This window comes from Ambystoma mexicanum, chromosome 1p (genome assembly GCF_040938575.1).
Source record: "Ambystoma mexicanum isolate Mex_15411 chromosome 1p, UKY_AmexF1_1, whole genome shotgun sequence".
NCBI lineage: Eukaryota > Metazoa > Chordata > Amphibia > Caudata > Ambystomatidae > Ambystoma > Ambystoma mexicanum.
In genome coordinates, this window is record NC_090921.1 from 1,291,552,272 (window position 1) to 1,291,567,354 (window position 15,083).

Genomic DNA, 15,083 nt, shown 5'->3' on the forward strand with positions numbered 1-15,083 from the left:
TTTCGTAAATTGGCATATTAAAGCAGTCAGTTGCACCGTCTTCCTCGTACGCATCTGAATGCAAGTATTGTAACCTCCATCAGTATCAAATTCAACACCAAGATATTTGTATGAAGGGGTGTAAATCACTTTGATGGCCTGGACATATAAACGTAATCTGGCAATCTTTTTGCCAGAAAATAGAATCAATAGGGTTTTGTCCCGATTGATAGTCAGGCCATCGGCATCAGCATAAGTCCATAGTGCTGCCGCCGACCGCTGTATCCCACCAAATGTGTGGTCTAAAACGACTCAATCGTTGGGATAAGCCAACACTGTACAGTGAGTGGTGCCAATTTTAGGGGGACAATTCTGAACAGTTACAAATGTCGCTGGGAGAGCAGAGACAAAAAGATTGTATAACAGTGAGGCTGTTACACACCCCTGTTTTACCCCACAGTTTTGACTGAACGGATTCAGTCATTGTTCCCTGTGCGTCCAGTTTAAGGCACATCGTATTGTTCGTGTGCAAAAGTTTAAGGTAGTACAGCCCATCAGATGGCGTTTGTGCCAGAGACGGTCCCTACACACCGTATCAAAATCAGCTTTAAAATCTATTAATAAAGCATACAGTGGTGGATGATTAGGATGGAGTGCTCTGGTGCTCAATTGGTCCAATACTGATAGGTTATGGGCAGTTGAGTAATCATGCATGAACCCACTCTGGAATCTGTCCAGTATTCCCTCTTTATCAACCCAAGCCTGCAAACATTGGAGTAAGAGTGACGCAAAAAGTTTCCCAGTACAATCCAGCATGGAAAGCAGTCGGTAATTGCCCGGCTCGGATTAATTCCACTTTTAAACACAGGGATCAATATTGCTTTTGGCCATGTACTGGGGATCGTCCCCTCTAAAAGCACTTTATCAAAAAGTATTTTAAGAAGACGGGCCCAGAATGTTTCCTTTTAAAAAGAGCCATCGCAATTAAATAATGTTTCTCTTTTATTAGCCTCTTTTCCCAAGAATAAACGCCATTTTGTCTCTCAAAATGTCCTTCTTGGAAAGAATCATACTCCGATGAACACCAAAGATCTGTTTGAACTGTGATCACGAAGGCAATGTTTACATGTGTACGCTGACCACTGACTGGTTGGTTTGGCTGCTGAACTCCTAAATGACTTGTATCCCCCATGTGTGCCCTATGTACACCACTCTGTTACATGCCAGCTGGGTTCACACTGTATAAGTCTCATTCATACATACACAGTATGCACAAACAGCAATACAAATAGAAAATAACAGGAACAGCTGTCTGAACTGTAAAACCCCCACAGAGGTGATGTGCATCCTGCATCACTCCCCCGTATGGAGAATGTGCTCTCAATAGGATTGCGACATTCCTGCGGGACACATGTAATGACAATGCATGTCTCCAAATAGCAGGCCAACCCCCACCTCAGGGGATGCCTCGCTCGCTGCTGCCCCAATTCTACTATTAACCATAAAACAAAACATGCCACCCCCTCTTTCAGGATGTCTGTGGTTTATCTCTGTGCATACTGCAGTCAGCAACGGCTGGGGTGGCTTTAGCACCCCATTCTTTAAGTAGGCCAGGGCTCCGCCAGCGGGCCCCATACTGACTTCCCAGACCTGATTTACCCACTCTGTAAAGTCAATGAAACGTGACAATACTTTCTCTTCACCTGCAGAGGTCCCTATCAACCATATTTAGAATCACATCTCCAGTTACAGGCAATTAGAATTGGATTGTTTTCTAGCACTCTGAAGAGACAATATCATATAGAAAATACATTGTTTGATTTTCAAGTCTTGCTATTAGAATGATGCAATACGTGAATGCACACGAATCCTGCATTTCATTCAAAAGAACAGAAGGGTTGTACCATGCATTGACCTATTTTGATTGGATTTCGATTTTGGATTTGAATAGGCTGATTTTGGTCAAGGTTTTGCCGCGTATACATCTAACACACTTTTTAAAATGGACAAATATGCCCATGATAAAAGGGTGGAACTAAATGCATTAATAAAAAAATAAAAAAACATAATGCACCTTGGGTTTGCTTCTCACGTCATTTTTTTTTACCAGAACTGCCCTTAACCTTCAAGTGTTTGTAAGGAGCCATCATATATGTACGCACCCGGACAGCCTCGGGATTCGGATGCGAGGATAAGGTGGCTGTGACGTCCGTCGCTCCACTGGGGTTCCAAGGTGCACTAACGACACACCGTTTCCATTTAGTAGCAGGCAAAGGGGTACTATGGTGACGTGGGATCAAACATGTATGTGAATCGCCAGGAGCTTGTTGAAACTCGCATTTCCTATATTTGTAACTTTTCTATCGGGGGAAAAAGTTCCTCTGTGCCAACATTACGGAATCTAGTGCCCAGTTTGTTCAAACCATTTACCAGGTTGTGACTTCTATGCCCAGGTATTAGCAGTATTTGCCGTGATTTGCCCTGGTATTTTCAAGTACCCAATATATGGTAGGTATTGCTGCCATTAAGGGGGGGCAACATGCGCGTCTGATTGCAGTTACTCACATTATTTCCCTGGGTTGTCATCACAGGGCGAACTACTACTTTGTAGTGAGAGCTGGCAAGGGTATAGATGTAGCATTGTTCTTATTATCTAGTCTGCCAGTGTGGGACCTGCCACCCCTGCAAATCTAACACACTTACGCACACATGCACACCTTGACCTCAGACACACACACTCACCCATTCACTTACACAGGCTCCCTCACTTGTAATTGTAATTGTTTTATTTGTGAAGCGCTTATACACAAGTGAAGTGCTTCAAAGCGCTTCATGGCGGCAAGAGAACAAGGGAATACAGTCATCATTCTTAGGCCTTGAAGATTCCGAGTGATTTAACAACACTTAGGCCAGAGGCATGTATACTAGAGAAGTGCTTGACAAAGAGTGAGGGCGTTGGGGGGGAGGGAGGGAGAGGAGCATACAGATCAATAAACTACAGTACTGGCCTGGAGACATTTCAGGTTGCTTGGTAGTTGGTCATCCAATGCGCCTTTGTTAGATTATTTCAAGCACGACCAGCTAGGGAGGGGAGACAGAGGGAGGACCGGACAGACAGACTTGCAGGCCTAGACATTCATGGTCAAGGTCGTGCAAGTGCGCACACAGGAAGTGCGAGGGAGGGGAAGGGTGACAAGTGCGCTACAGTCCAGCGGGGGCCTGGGTTAAGTACAGAGTGAGTGCCCCTCTCAAGGAGCATATTGCAGTAGCGCCAGGCAAAGTGTGGAGGCCTGGAGGCAAGTGCAGGACTGGCAGGGAAGCCTGGGACCTGTGTGACTCTGCAGGTGCCCCAGGCGGTCAGTCAGCTAACTGAGCAGGTAAGGGAAGAGAAAAGGAGGGAAAGAAGCGAGGTGAAGGGTGTTAGCACGGGAGAGGAAGTGAGAAGGAGGAAGAGAAGCGGTAGGTCTTGAGGAGTTTCCGGAAACATAAGGAGGTCCGGCTGAAGACGGAGAGAGGTAGGTAGGCTGTTCTAGAGGGACAGGATCTACTACCAAATCTCTGTTTGGAGAAATGGCTCACCTGCAGAGAGTTGGAGGAGGCTGAGCAGAGGGCTCTAAAAGGAGAGTATTTGGGAAGAGAGCATTTTAGATAGTAAGGACCACGGCCCCAGGAAGCCTTGTGGACTATACAGAGGGACTTGAACTTGATCCATGCAGCCATGGGGAGCCAGAGGAGTGATTTCAGCCCCGGAGAGATGCGGTCCCTGGGCTTGAGGCCAGGGGTAAGTCTTGCGGTTCTGTTCTGGATAAGTTGCAGAGGTCGAAGAGTAGAAGTAGGAAGAATGAGAAAGAGACCGTTGCAGAAGTCCAGTCTGGAGAGAACCAGGAACACTGGAGACATTGAGCTTCTGCGGGAAGGTGAGAAAAGGTACAATACCTCTGAGGAGGTGCACCGTATAGTGATACTTTTTGGACATGTCCAAGATGTAGGAAGAGAAGGAGAGAGTAGAGTCGAAGATGACCCCCAGGTTTTTTGCCTCACTGGTGGGTGAGGGCCCAGGACCAAGGAAGGCCGGCCAGAGTGACAGTGGGAATGAGCAGGTAAGGGAAGAAAGACACGTGGTCAGTCATTCATATTCGCTTTCTCTCTCACAAACACACACTCGCGCGTGCCCAGACACACATACAGCATACCATTGAAAACACACACGCATGCACACCAACTGTTTTTGTAAAGGTTTTGCCTTAAATCCACCCAGTGATCTCTTGGTTTCACTCCACTCTTAGTCCGGGGCTTCAGGATGGCTACGGCACATGTAATTGGAAGTTGGTGATGAGGCGGCATCCTAGAACACGTGGAGGACCAGAGCCTGGTTGCCACAAAACTATTGTGCAGGAGCAAGCCCCGCCAGTGCAGCTCCGGCCCCCTCCACCTGCATGGCCCCAAGGTCCAGAGCGGAGGTGACCATGTGATTTACTAAATCAAACAGGTGGCCACATGGGTGGCACCGGGGGGTGCTCAGGGGCTTGGTGGAGGGACCAAAGGGTGCTCACCTCTACCCCACCTTGCCCCGCCACTGCTTAGGAATTGGCTAAATGGCAATACACAAACATTACAAATAAAACACGCATTGGGAATGCCAACTGGTTGGGTTTTTGTGTGGGTATGGGAAAGGCACTTGCCAGGTACAGCCGTAGTGGTATTAACTGCCCATTGAATGTGGTAGGTGTAAAATGATGCGAGTAACTGGGCATCTAATAGCAGTGCCTAGGAAATGTCTACCACTTATACAGAAACCAAAACTGTTGGCTTTGCCAATGCTTGTTTTTAACAGGACCTCGGTGAAGGACATGCACGTGCTTATAAATTGAGTGGCTGAAGGCAGACCTGGTTAGGACATTTTTGTTAAACCAGTGTTGGGTTTACAGCTCAAATTAAGCGATTAACTCTCCGAAAGCTTCTTTGAAAATAAACTGGAAGGGACTCAAGTTTAATGGTAAAACTTGATTAAAGCGAGCTCAAGGAATTCCCGTGAGGAGGTGTTATGATGTGATATGATGTGACATTTATAACGCGCCTCTACACAAGTGTTTCTAGGCGCAAGGGGCAGGAAGTGGGTGGGCGTGGTCATAGGGATTAGCATGGCCATGAGCAGTCAATGGGTGGGCAAATAACCAAACAACACCTACAATCTTTGTATCCCTCCTCATATGCCATTTCTCCCAATCTGTACTCTAATGCAATAGTTCCAGCGTGTAGCGCCACATATTAGCCCACACTAAAAAACACAACGACTGCAAGCAGAGCTGCATCATATGTGAACCAGGGCACATACGTGCACTCGCTTGGGGAATATCATTGCATGAATGTAGGCCAGGCTTCGCATGGTGTCATCGGGTGAAACAGTCGAGCGGTCCATGTTGGCACTAAACCTCCATCAGCACATATCCATCCGAGGGCTGCACTGGTCATTACTCACTGCATCGGCTCTTTTTGGCAGAGGCCGGCTGACCCAAAAGGAAAGCCTGACGCCTGGGGCACCGCCACGCAAAGGTCGGTCAGGTGTGTGTGATTGACTCTGCCCCCACTTTATCAGACTTTGAGAGAGGCCAGTCTGCTGGAAAAGGTGCTGTGCTCTGTTAGCAGGTTAGCAAGCCTCTACCTCCAAGCTGGAGAATTGTTCACGTGACTAAGGTGGAGACTTTGGTCTTGGATAGTACGGGTTAGAATTCTGACTCACACACTTTACCGCCCTGTGCCTAATCCTGGGCAAAATATTTTACATTCTTGCCCCACGTTCTCTGATCTTTGAAAATTGGGAGCACTCAGAAATTGGGGAAATGCTGCTGTTGCATTTTAAGTGGGCTAATTACATAACTGAAAACTAAGGAAGCGTCTGCAGTGACCTTGACCCACGCACCCTGCCCCCCCCCACACACAGCTGGCAAGTGTGACATTACATCTTATTTCTTCAGTGTGTCTATGATGAAGAGATGACCCATAACCAAATATATATATATCTATGGTTTTAGCAGAGAGGCGAGTTGTTAAACTACCATATTGCTGTGTGCTCAAGGTCCTGGGGGTGGGAGGAGAGGAGGCTTTCGGGAAACAACCACAGCACATACAATCAGAGAGTTTCATAATGTGTGTGCTTAGTCCAAACATTGCCACCATGTCTACATAACACTGCAATGCCTTGCCATCCGAGTCTTCTAGTGGCGCTGAAGGTGGTACTGGAAGCAAAACTAACATGAATGTTTAGTGCAATGTTTGTAAATGCCAGCCTTCTGAATGGTGCGGGGTTTAGGAATGTTACTGGGTCAACATTACATCCAATGCTTTTAAATCTATTCATACATGATTTGGGGATTTAAAAAAAAGAAAAAAACAAATATTTCTATCTTTGGCAATCACACAAAACTGAGTAGGGTGGTAAAAACGGAGCAGGATAACTAGAATCGCAAGTAGACCTGTTGCACCCAGTGCACAACTGTGAAATGGAGTGTCGGCCAGCCTACCCTGATTTCCCTCCTGGCCGTGAAAATGGCAACGATGTCACCCTCTTCCTGCAGTTGGAGGAAACATCTGGCTTCTCAGCCAATGAGAGGGGCCAGAATGTTCCTTCTAATCAGGCAAGTAAAACCGTCTGTGCAATCAGAGCTGCTAGACGTTATATCTAGCAGCACAGGTGGGTGGAGTTTCGCTTTTTTTCTGCCAATCAGATGGCAGGAACCTGCTAGCCACTCTGCCCAGCGTGCAGGACAATCCAGCCAATCCGCAGTCCTGCTTGATCTTGGCTGCTCAGTGGGATGAACGGTGGCCGTTCGGTTTGCGTGGGCCCTGTGGAATCTGCGGCTATCCCACAGCATTCTGACCGTGGGCGCAGCGTTCGGTCCACGTGCAGCGCAGCGCGTGGAATGCGGGCTCTCAAGGCAGAGGCGGTTTGACGTGCTTAAGTGCAGGGATACACCGAGGTCACATTACCAGAATACGGGCGGCGAGCAGCAGTCGCCGAAAGCATCACTGACTGCACACACTGTGACAATTACAGAAGCTTAGTGCAAGATGCCATGCTGTAAGTTCCAAAGCAGCCTTGTGTATCATACTGAATTAAAACAGGAATAGGTGCTAGGAAAAGAGAAGTCATTTTACCACCACGTAAGTGTCAGTCAAGCCAAAGAGTATTGTGGTCACAGAGTACACCAAACGAGTAAAGGAGTGTTAGAAATCTGAGTAACCCCTGGAATGTAGAGTTCACTTAGTTAAGCAGTCCTCCTCGTTATGTTGTAGGAGGGACTGTGATTGGGATGCAGGGCTGTTGCTAGGTCTGGAAACGATCCGGGGCTACGCGAATGTTGCGACTGTCAGGACTCGGGGCTAGCTAGCTTTTTGTTTGTAACCACTGAGCTTCTATCCGGGACTACAACCAAAAGATCCGGGGCTATAGCCTCCCTCCAGAATACCCCTAGTGAGGCCTCTGTTGGGATGGAAGAGGAGAAAGCGGTTACGGGGTGGGGGTATGGCAGTAGGTTGAAGAAGAAAAATAAAGTAGGGGTTGGAAAATGACCTGTTGTCTGCGTCTTATTTGGTCTGTGTGAGTGAGCGCCACAGGTGTGTGAAACACACTATTGGCGACGAAGAAGTGAAAAGGCCTGCGTAAGGCGGATCGGGTGAGTGGTTTATTTGCCCGAAAAGACACAGCACCCTGCCCATGACGCAGAGAACTACTTGTAAGAGGTGAAATCATTACAACATTTGCACAGAGCGGTGTGCCTCTGTGAGCCGCAGAGAGAGAGATTCAGTTCCCCAATGTGCCGCCCAGCGCCTGGGGGTTGTAATCAAACCCAACTGGTCGCAGGGGTGGACTGGCCTATGGGGAACTCTGGAGATTTCCCTGTGGGCCTCTGCACTCTGGGCCTCTTTTGTGTGGTAGTTCCAAATTGTCTCATAGGAAAAGCATTGGGCTTGATGAAAATGTGTCCTATGGGGCCACTTCATACATTATTTCCAGGGCCTCTTTTGGTCCCCAGTAATTATTTCCAGGGCCTCTTTTAGTTCCCAGTCCACCCCTGACTGGTCGGCAACAGTGAATCATACAAACTGAGTGCAGTGCCATGCCGTTAGCGGTCTTTTGAAACACTGCTGCGATTCTGGAGGCATCAGCCTCCTTGTAATTGTGTTTCAGTGCTGGCGGATTTTGTGTGAAGAAAGTAAGGGAGCCATTACTTTGGAGTTGAGATGTGAGAAGAGGTGATATTGTGTTACTAGTGTGAGAGTGTCCATGCAACAAGCATTTGCCACGATGTGCCATGTCTGAGAAGGGTATCTGGTCTTTCCATCTAATACCATTCTATCGAATTTTTTCCATCTAAAAACTTTGCATCAAATGCATATTTTTGGGTGGTAAAGGGTTCATTGTTCTTTAGGTGCATTATGAAGGGCAAAAAACAGGGGCAAAGTTTTTAGATGGAAAAAAATCGATGGAATGGCATTAGATGCAATGGCATTAGATGGAAAGACCATAAACCCTGAGAAGGATATTCCATCCACAGTTTTTACATCATGACTCAGAATGTTTCCTCAGTCAGGTGGTGACTCGTTGTCGCCAGAGACGTCTTTATGTGAGGGCAAAAGGGGCACTTGCCCCGGGCCCCCACCGTGCAGGGGGCCCCACAAGGCTGCCAACTCTAAATAAATCAGTTCACAAAGTCTATCCGACTTAAATAGCACATTTCAGGATATTTAAAGGCTTGCTGCTGAGACTCCTCCAATCCTATTGCCTGACTGTTGTTGAAAAGAAAATTCTGCTTTGATCCATTAATCATGTAACTACTTGTGTTCACTGTGATATTCATAGTTTGTGTGTTCGCTGAGACACCTTTCGTGTACCATTCTCACCTTTCTCTTGATTATATTGGTCATGTGCAATAGCCAAAGTTCAAATGCGTATTAATAAATGTGAGTGCTCCAATAGTTCAGAATATAGCTCAGTGTGTTAAGCACCCATTGCAGAGGTCTGTGTTCATATACAAGATTACAGTAACAAATCCCAACAAGGTCAACTCAGCATTTCCTATATTTGAATCTGAAAACATCTGTGTATATGTAGTTTGTTTTTTAGCACAACAGGTGCTATTATTAGCAATGTACCTGCAACACACAGTGGTTGCTGTAAAATCAAACAAAGCATCAATATGGTGAAGGTCTAGAAATTGGTTCGTTCACATGGGGTTTTGTAAAACCTAGGCAGCCACCCCAAATAATGAACATAAAGTGTTAGTTTCGAGAGGTGATAAGCTATCCATGTTCAAAAATGAGGAACCAATTTCTTCATGCTTGTATCCTGGCTATGCCAGCAGACAGTACAGTGATCCTGGACAAATCATTTATATCACTGTGCTGTCTTCTGTGAAAGGGAATGTCTTTTCAAATGCTGGTGGCGTTGTTCAGCCCATTCCCTGATCATCATTCTTTTATGTAGACCTCTTGTGTGGTAGGGCTTCAAGACAGAAGAGAGAGGACCAGATGGTGAAGGCTTCTGGCAAGCATATTTTAAAGTCTGCTTCTTGGACATAAAAACGGTTGGCTTTTTTGTACAACTCAAAGGTGTGTCTGCTCATTTATGAAAAACAATTTCACAAGCCTGTGTTTTGGGTGAATTTAAAGCTTTAAAATAGAAAAGACAAAACCAGAAAAAGTATTTTAAGATCATGTCAATTACTGACAATGGAGACAATGAAGCAACAATCATTACCATTTTGCATAATACGCTTCTATATCATTTTGTTTTACAAAGTTGACGTGTTGGGTTATACAGTTTGTCTACTTTCCAAGTAAGTTCTATACAATGCAATTATTTTAGTTCATTGTAAGTGCTAAAAAAGAAAGTTGTGAAGTGCAGAAATTGCAGAGTGGGTAAAAATTCCAGCTTCATATCTTAACCAATGTGTGATCCTAGGCATCCCATTCAATCTTGTACCTCCAAATTGGCAGTCTCTAAAGCTTTCAAAATTGTATGCATTTAGAGTTATTTCTTTTCACTGGCTATAATGCTGCTTCTTCTATAAAAATAGTAGGCATTGATATACTGCACACCAAATCCACTTTTTTCTTTGCTCTACAATGGTAATTCTGCTTGAAAACCATGTCCCTCTTATAATCTCAGTCTGTCTGGATAAGGACACCTCTCTGGTAGCTTCTAATCTCCATCCACTATCTACTATATGGCATTTGTTGTTACGCTCACCTGGTTCCCACAGGGGCGTCGACCGGAACTGGCCGCTGTTACTTCCACCAGTGTGACGTGTAGCGCCGAGATGACTGACTGGACTGGCCCGCTCAGCCTAGTTTGTCTGGCTCGCAAGAATATTCTTCTGCAAAGGAGAAGAGGAATTAACCACCCGTGGAATTGAGTGTCAACCCACCTTCCCCACTCCCGTTGTCTTCCCACTGATCACTCTTGATGTCCCCTCCTTAGTCTCACCTGATGGTTTGGAAGGATGAGCTCTCCATCCTGCGTCGACCGCAGGGGCGCGTTGATGACCAGTTACTTCACTGGCGTAGAGGAATTGGTGAGTTCCAGTATTGACTCTAAAGTCCAATTGTTCATAAGAGTTCAAATGTCTGATCTTCACTCTGTCCGATTCCTTGCAAGTTGCCGATTAATCCACTCGAAGATTTCCAAATGGCACTCAGTAAGATTCAGGTAAGTCTATTGTGTTTTTCCCCTTAGGGGCCGGGGTACGGCGATGAAGCAGAGTTGACTGTGCCGACCCGAGATGAGGTGAGACCCCCGTGGTAAATCAGGTAAGTTTTGTGGGGGGTAACTGGTATTGTCCTTGCTTTCTCCCCTTAGGGGCCGGGGTACGGCGATGAAGCAGAGTTCACTGCGCCGACCCGAAATGAGGTGAGTACCTCCCGGGGTAAATCAGGTATGTCCTTGGGGGTAGCTTGTATGGCCTTAGAGAGTCCACTTGCTCACCTTGCTGTCTTTGTCTCCTTAGGGGTCGGAGGGCGGCCATGAGATGGAAAGAGCGTGATGGAATGCTGAAGTACCGCCAAGCAGGTGAGTTCAGCGCGGCGCCGTAGGAATGCGAAGCAATGCTTCAAAGACCTCTGTCTTTCAGTTCCGTGGCGAAATGGATCAGGATCCAGGTAAGGATTAAAGTTAAAACTCCTGTTCTAACCTTTATCCTTTTTGTCTTCTTGTTTCAGGAGTCCCAGGACTGAAGCGGGCGTGGCTGAAGACTGGAGCTGCTGAAAACACGGTGAGCGTTACGCTGCAGCAAGCAGAATAAGGCGAAGCACGTGTGGCTGTCCGGGCGTGGTTTAAATAGCCTTGGAAGAAGATCCAGGTAAGTATTCTTCCACAGCCCCACCCAAGTAACAAAATAGTGCCTTCAGTAAAATAGTCCCTCCTAAGCATCATTTGGCTTGAGTCTTCAAGCAGAATGGTCTGCCTCAGGTGAGTATGCAGCATGGTCTGCTTCAGGTAAGTTATCAATAATGAGCCTGGCGCCCATGGCGCCAGGACTGACTTTATCTTTATGAGCCTGGCGCCATAGGTGCCAGGACTGTACCCAAACAGCCCCTAACTGGGGCTTTTGGGCATGCTCCAAGTGGCATGATGCCTGCTTCCGGGGCTGCTGGGCCTGGTCTGGTCTTCCGGGGGCAGGCATCATGACATTTGTAGCTTACTCCTTGCATCCAATGTGTCTCCTGTAGCCACGCCTGAGCACTTTTGCATTCTGTGAGACAGCTAATCTGAGTCGTCTGTCTATACTGGATTATGCGCGCCTTTTCATAGGATCTGTTTGCATCTATACTATGGCAGGTATACCTTCCTTGTGGCAGCTATTGATGAAGTGTCCTGTACTTATGATAGACCATAAGTAACCTCCTGATGGACTGCTAATCATTGCCTTGATATGCTACTTGTTTATCATTCTGATTACAGCAAGTATGAAGAGGGTAAGAGGACTGAAAGGGTACCGTTGCCTATTTTGATCGCTGCGCGGCAGCATAGCAACCTATGTGTTGTGAATGCGATGTTGCGGGCGAGACCAGGTACTCTGCACCCCTTAATTTCTTGGGTTCACCCGAGGGGGCCCCCAAAGGGGTCTGTGCCCAGGGCCCCAAAAGTGCTTAAGATGGTCCTGGTTGTCGCTCCAACTACCGACTGTGTTTGACTTATCAGATACCAACAATTTGTATCCTAGACAGGTGAGATGGATAAGAGACTTTAATGTGTACATCGATGCCCTTGGTCCACTAGATGACCATAGGAAGAAGAGCCTTCTCATGTTAGCAGTTTGGTCGTCAGTTTGAGACATGCTGTATGATGTCTCACATGACACCAGGTAAACATTTGATGATTTAAAGGCAGCACTATCTACATACTTTGCACAACAGACCAATGTGGACTATGAGAGGCCTATTTTTCATTCCACTGTCCAGGAAAAGGGAGAAACGATGGATCATTTCATGATGACTCTTAGAACCTGGCTAAAATGTTGCAAATGTCCTCAATATTCGAAGGACGAGGCTTTGAGGTTGCAAATAACACTGGGATGTGGGTCATCTGTGTTTCGGAAGAAACTTCTTCAAAGGCCCTACACACTAGAAGAAATTCTGCCAATGGCTCAAATCGAGTTAGCAATTGAATTACAAGTGGAAACTATGAACAATTTGAAAATGCAACCCAGTCCGAAGGAGCAGGCTGTCATAAACAAAATGTCCTCCACGACCTCTGAGGTATCACAGATGAAATGCATGGACACATTTTGTTTCCGGTGCAAATATTAATTCCTGCCGAAGGGTGCTTGCCGGGCAATAGGTCACTCCTGAACAGCTTGTGGAGGAGAAAATCACTTCAAGGTGGTTTGTCGCAATGCAAAATACTCAATGCACATGTCCGTGGCTCTGCTCTGCCTCCACCAATACATCACAGGAGTGACACACCCAGATACTCGACTGAGGAGAGAAGACACAAACGCTGCACTTTAGAGAACAGAAGATAGCACACAAGACACAAACATCAGAGCGCAGGTGTCCAACACATAACATCAGGTACTTAGTTGCCCGATCACCCTCAGAGAGTGATTCCAGTTCTTCACAAGAAGAGCAGCATAAGGAGGGCAATGTTTTTATGCTTAGGAATCAATATGTGCTTGTTAGGACAGTTTTTCTGAAGTCCAACTAAGGGCTTAGTAAAACCATTCAACTGAGGCAGTACAAGACTCCACTCTTAGTATAAGGCTGTACCAGCTGAGTTCATGGTAGCGTAGACAGAGCAGCCAGGCTTATCTTAGAAGGGAGAGAGGGCTGTAGAATCAGTACAAATGAAATTGTATTACAAATGGTCCAAAGAAACACTGAAACACTATGAATTGTAAACAAAAAAAATGATTTATTTAAATATAGGTAGGCCCAGATAAATGTAGGGGTAAATAAGTACTATCAAACATTCTATGTAATCACAATTATAAAAACACAACACTATACTTGAAGATAAACAGACCAACGTATAAACCTTATGTGGAACACCTAACAGTAGTTCTAGGGAAGTCAAACCTTTTCATACACATTCAGTATAGGTCACACCTATACTTGGGGAGTGAAAACCAATGGTTAACTTTCACTATTACATTCAGTAATGCAAGGGCAGTAGACCCTACTAGTTGTACAGTGACTCTCGGTATAAATCACATAATAAGTAAACTGGACAATATACTTTTTGTGAATAGTGGAACACTTATTCCAGGTACAGTAAAAAATAAAAACTATAACTACTTTTGTGATAACACAAAGTTATACTAGGTGAGTAAAAGCTAAGGATGTAATATTGGTGCTTTTGAGATCAGTGAAACGCAGATTGAGATAAGCAGTAACTCTTGTAACTTATTTTTGGGATAGAACATAGCTAATTCAAGGTAAGTAAAACCTATATACCTTTTTAACCTCACAATGAAATCCAGGTTAGAGCTTTCCCAGCTATACAAGTACCTTATGTATGACTTATGAGGCAAAGTTGTTAGAACCAAAGACTCTCTGTGAGTCTGTCTACAACAGCACAGGGAAAGCAAAACCCAATGTTACACTTAACTGAATGATTCAAGTTTATTCTAGGCAAGCAACCACCTAATACAGACTTATTCTGGACAGGTTAGCAGAAAGTCAGGGGAAGCAAGACCCAGTTGGGGGACACTCATACAGTTATCCTAACAGGAGTAATCTGGTGATACCAACACATTACTTTTAGGAAGAGGCACAACCTAATCACAGGTGAGTAATATACCTACACATCTACTTTCTAGTATAATGGGAAAACGATTTCTAAGGAAAGAAAGATGTTAACCATACTTTTAAGAATAGTGCGTCACACATCCAAGGTAAGTAAGCACATTTGTAACTGTTCACTCTTAGAGTTACAATTACCAACCAGCTTTCTTTTCAAGTAAGTAACTTTTAAACACTTATTTTCTTTTCTAGGCAAAAGGCACAATCCCTTAAAAGTATTTCTCTTATTCTTGGAGCACGAGTGTTGTCAGTGGCTGAAGGGGGGTCACTAGGATCTAGTGACCAAAGACAGTGTCAGATTAGGTTCTTAAGTAGCAAAAGTCAGCGTTCCTTAGGAAGACTGGGCAAATAGGTGAGTATGTTATTTCTAGGGTTAGAAGAGGGTCCAGGGGCTTCACAGAAGTCACCCTAGCAGGATTCTAGCAGTGGGACTGGGTGCAATGGATGAGAGGCCTCCCCATCACAGAAAACACACCACAGCTACACAGAAATCCTAACAGACTTAAGGTAAGAACATACCCAAGTCAACACAGGACCTCAGTGATGGGCACAGAGACGGTATGGGGGTTCCCCAGGTCACCCTCACTTGGTCTCCACCTTAGGGGAGGGGCCAATCCCATGGCATTCACTAGGGACAAGGTCCCTTTAAGGGCACAGACCCTACACTTGGGAAACTAAGAGAATGTGGGATCCCAAAGCTCAGGGATTGTGCTTCCCCTGAAGCTGGAGTTCCTGCAGTCACTGAGCCTTTAAGGGAACAGAGGGATAGCGGTCCAGCAGTGCCATCAGGCTCAGCTCCCCTC

General features: G+C 45.8%; 1 protein-coding gene across 5 annotated transcripts in view; it reads left to right on the top strand.

Annotated features, from left to right (window-relative positions):
- LOC138453031 (protein kinase C and casein kinase substrate in neurons protein 3-like) overlaps positions 1-15,083 on the top strand; it is a 170,928-nt gene that overhangs the window by 31,788 nt on the left and 124,057 nt on the right. Inside the window, exon 1 of one of the 5 annotated variants that reach the window (XM_069605468.1) lies at positions 9,543-9,563. The exons of the other annotated variants lie outside the window; for them this stretch is intronic. The gene's annotated coding sequence lies outside the window, so the exon portion shown is untranslated. Of the gene's footprint in view, positions 1-9,542; positions 9,564-15,083 lie in introns of those variants that run through there. 5 annotated transcript variants of the gene reach the window in all.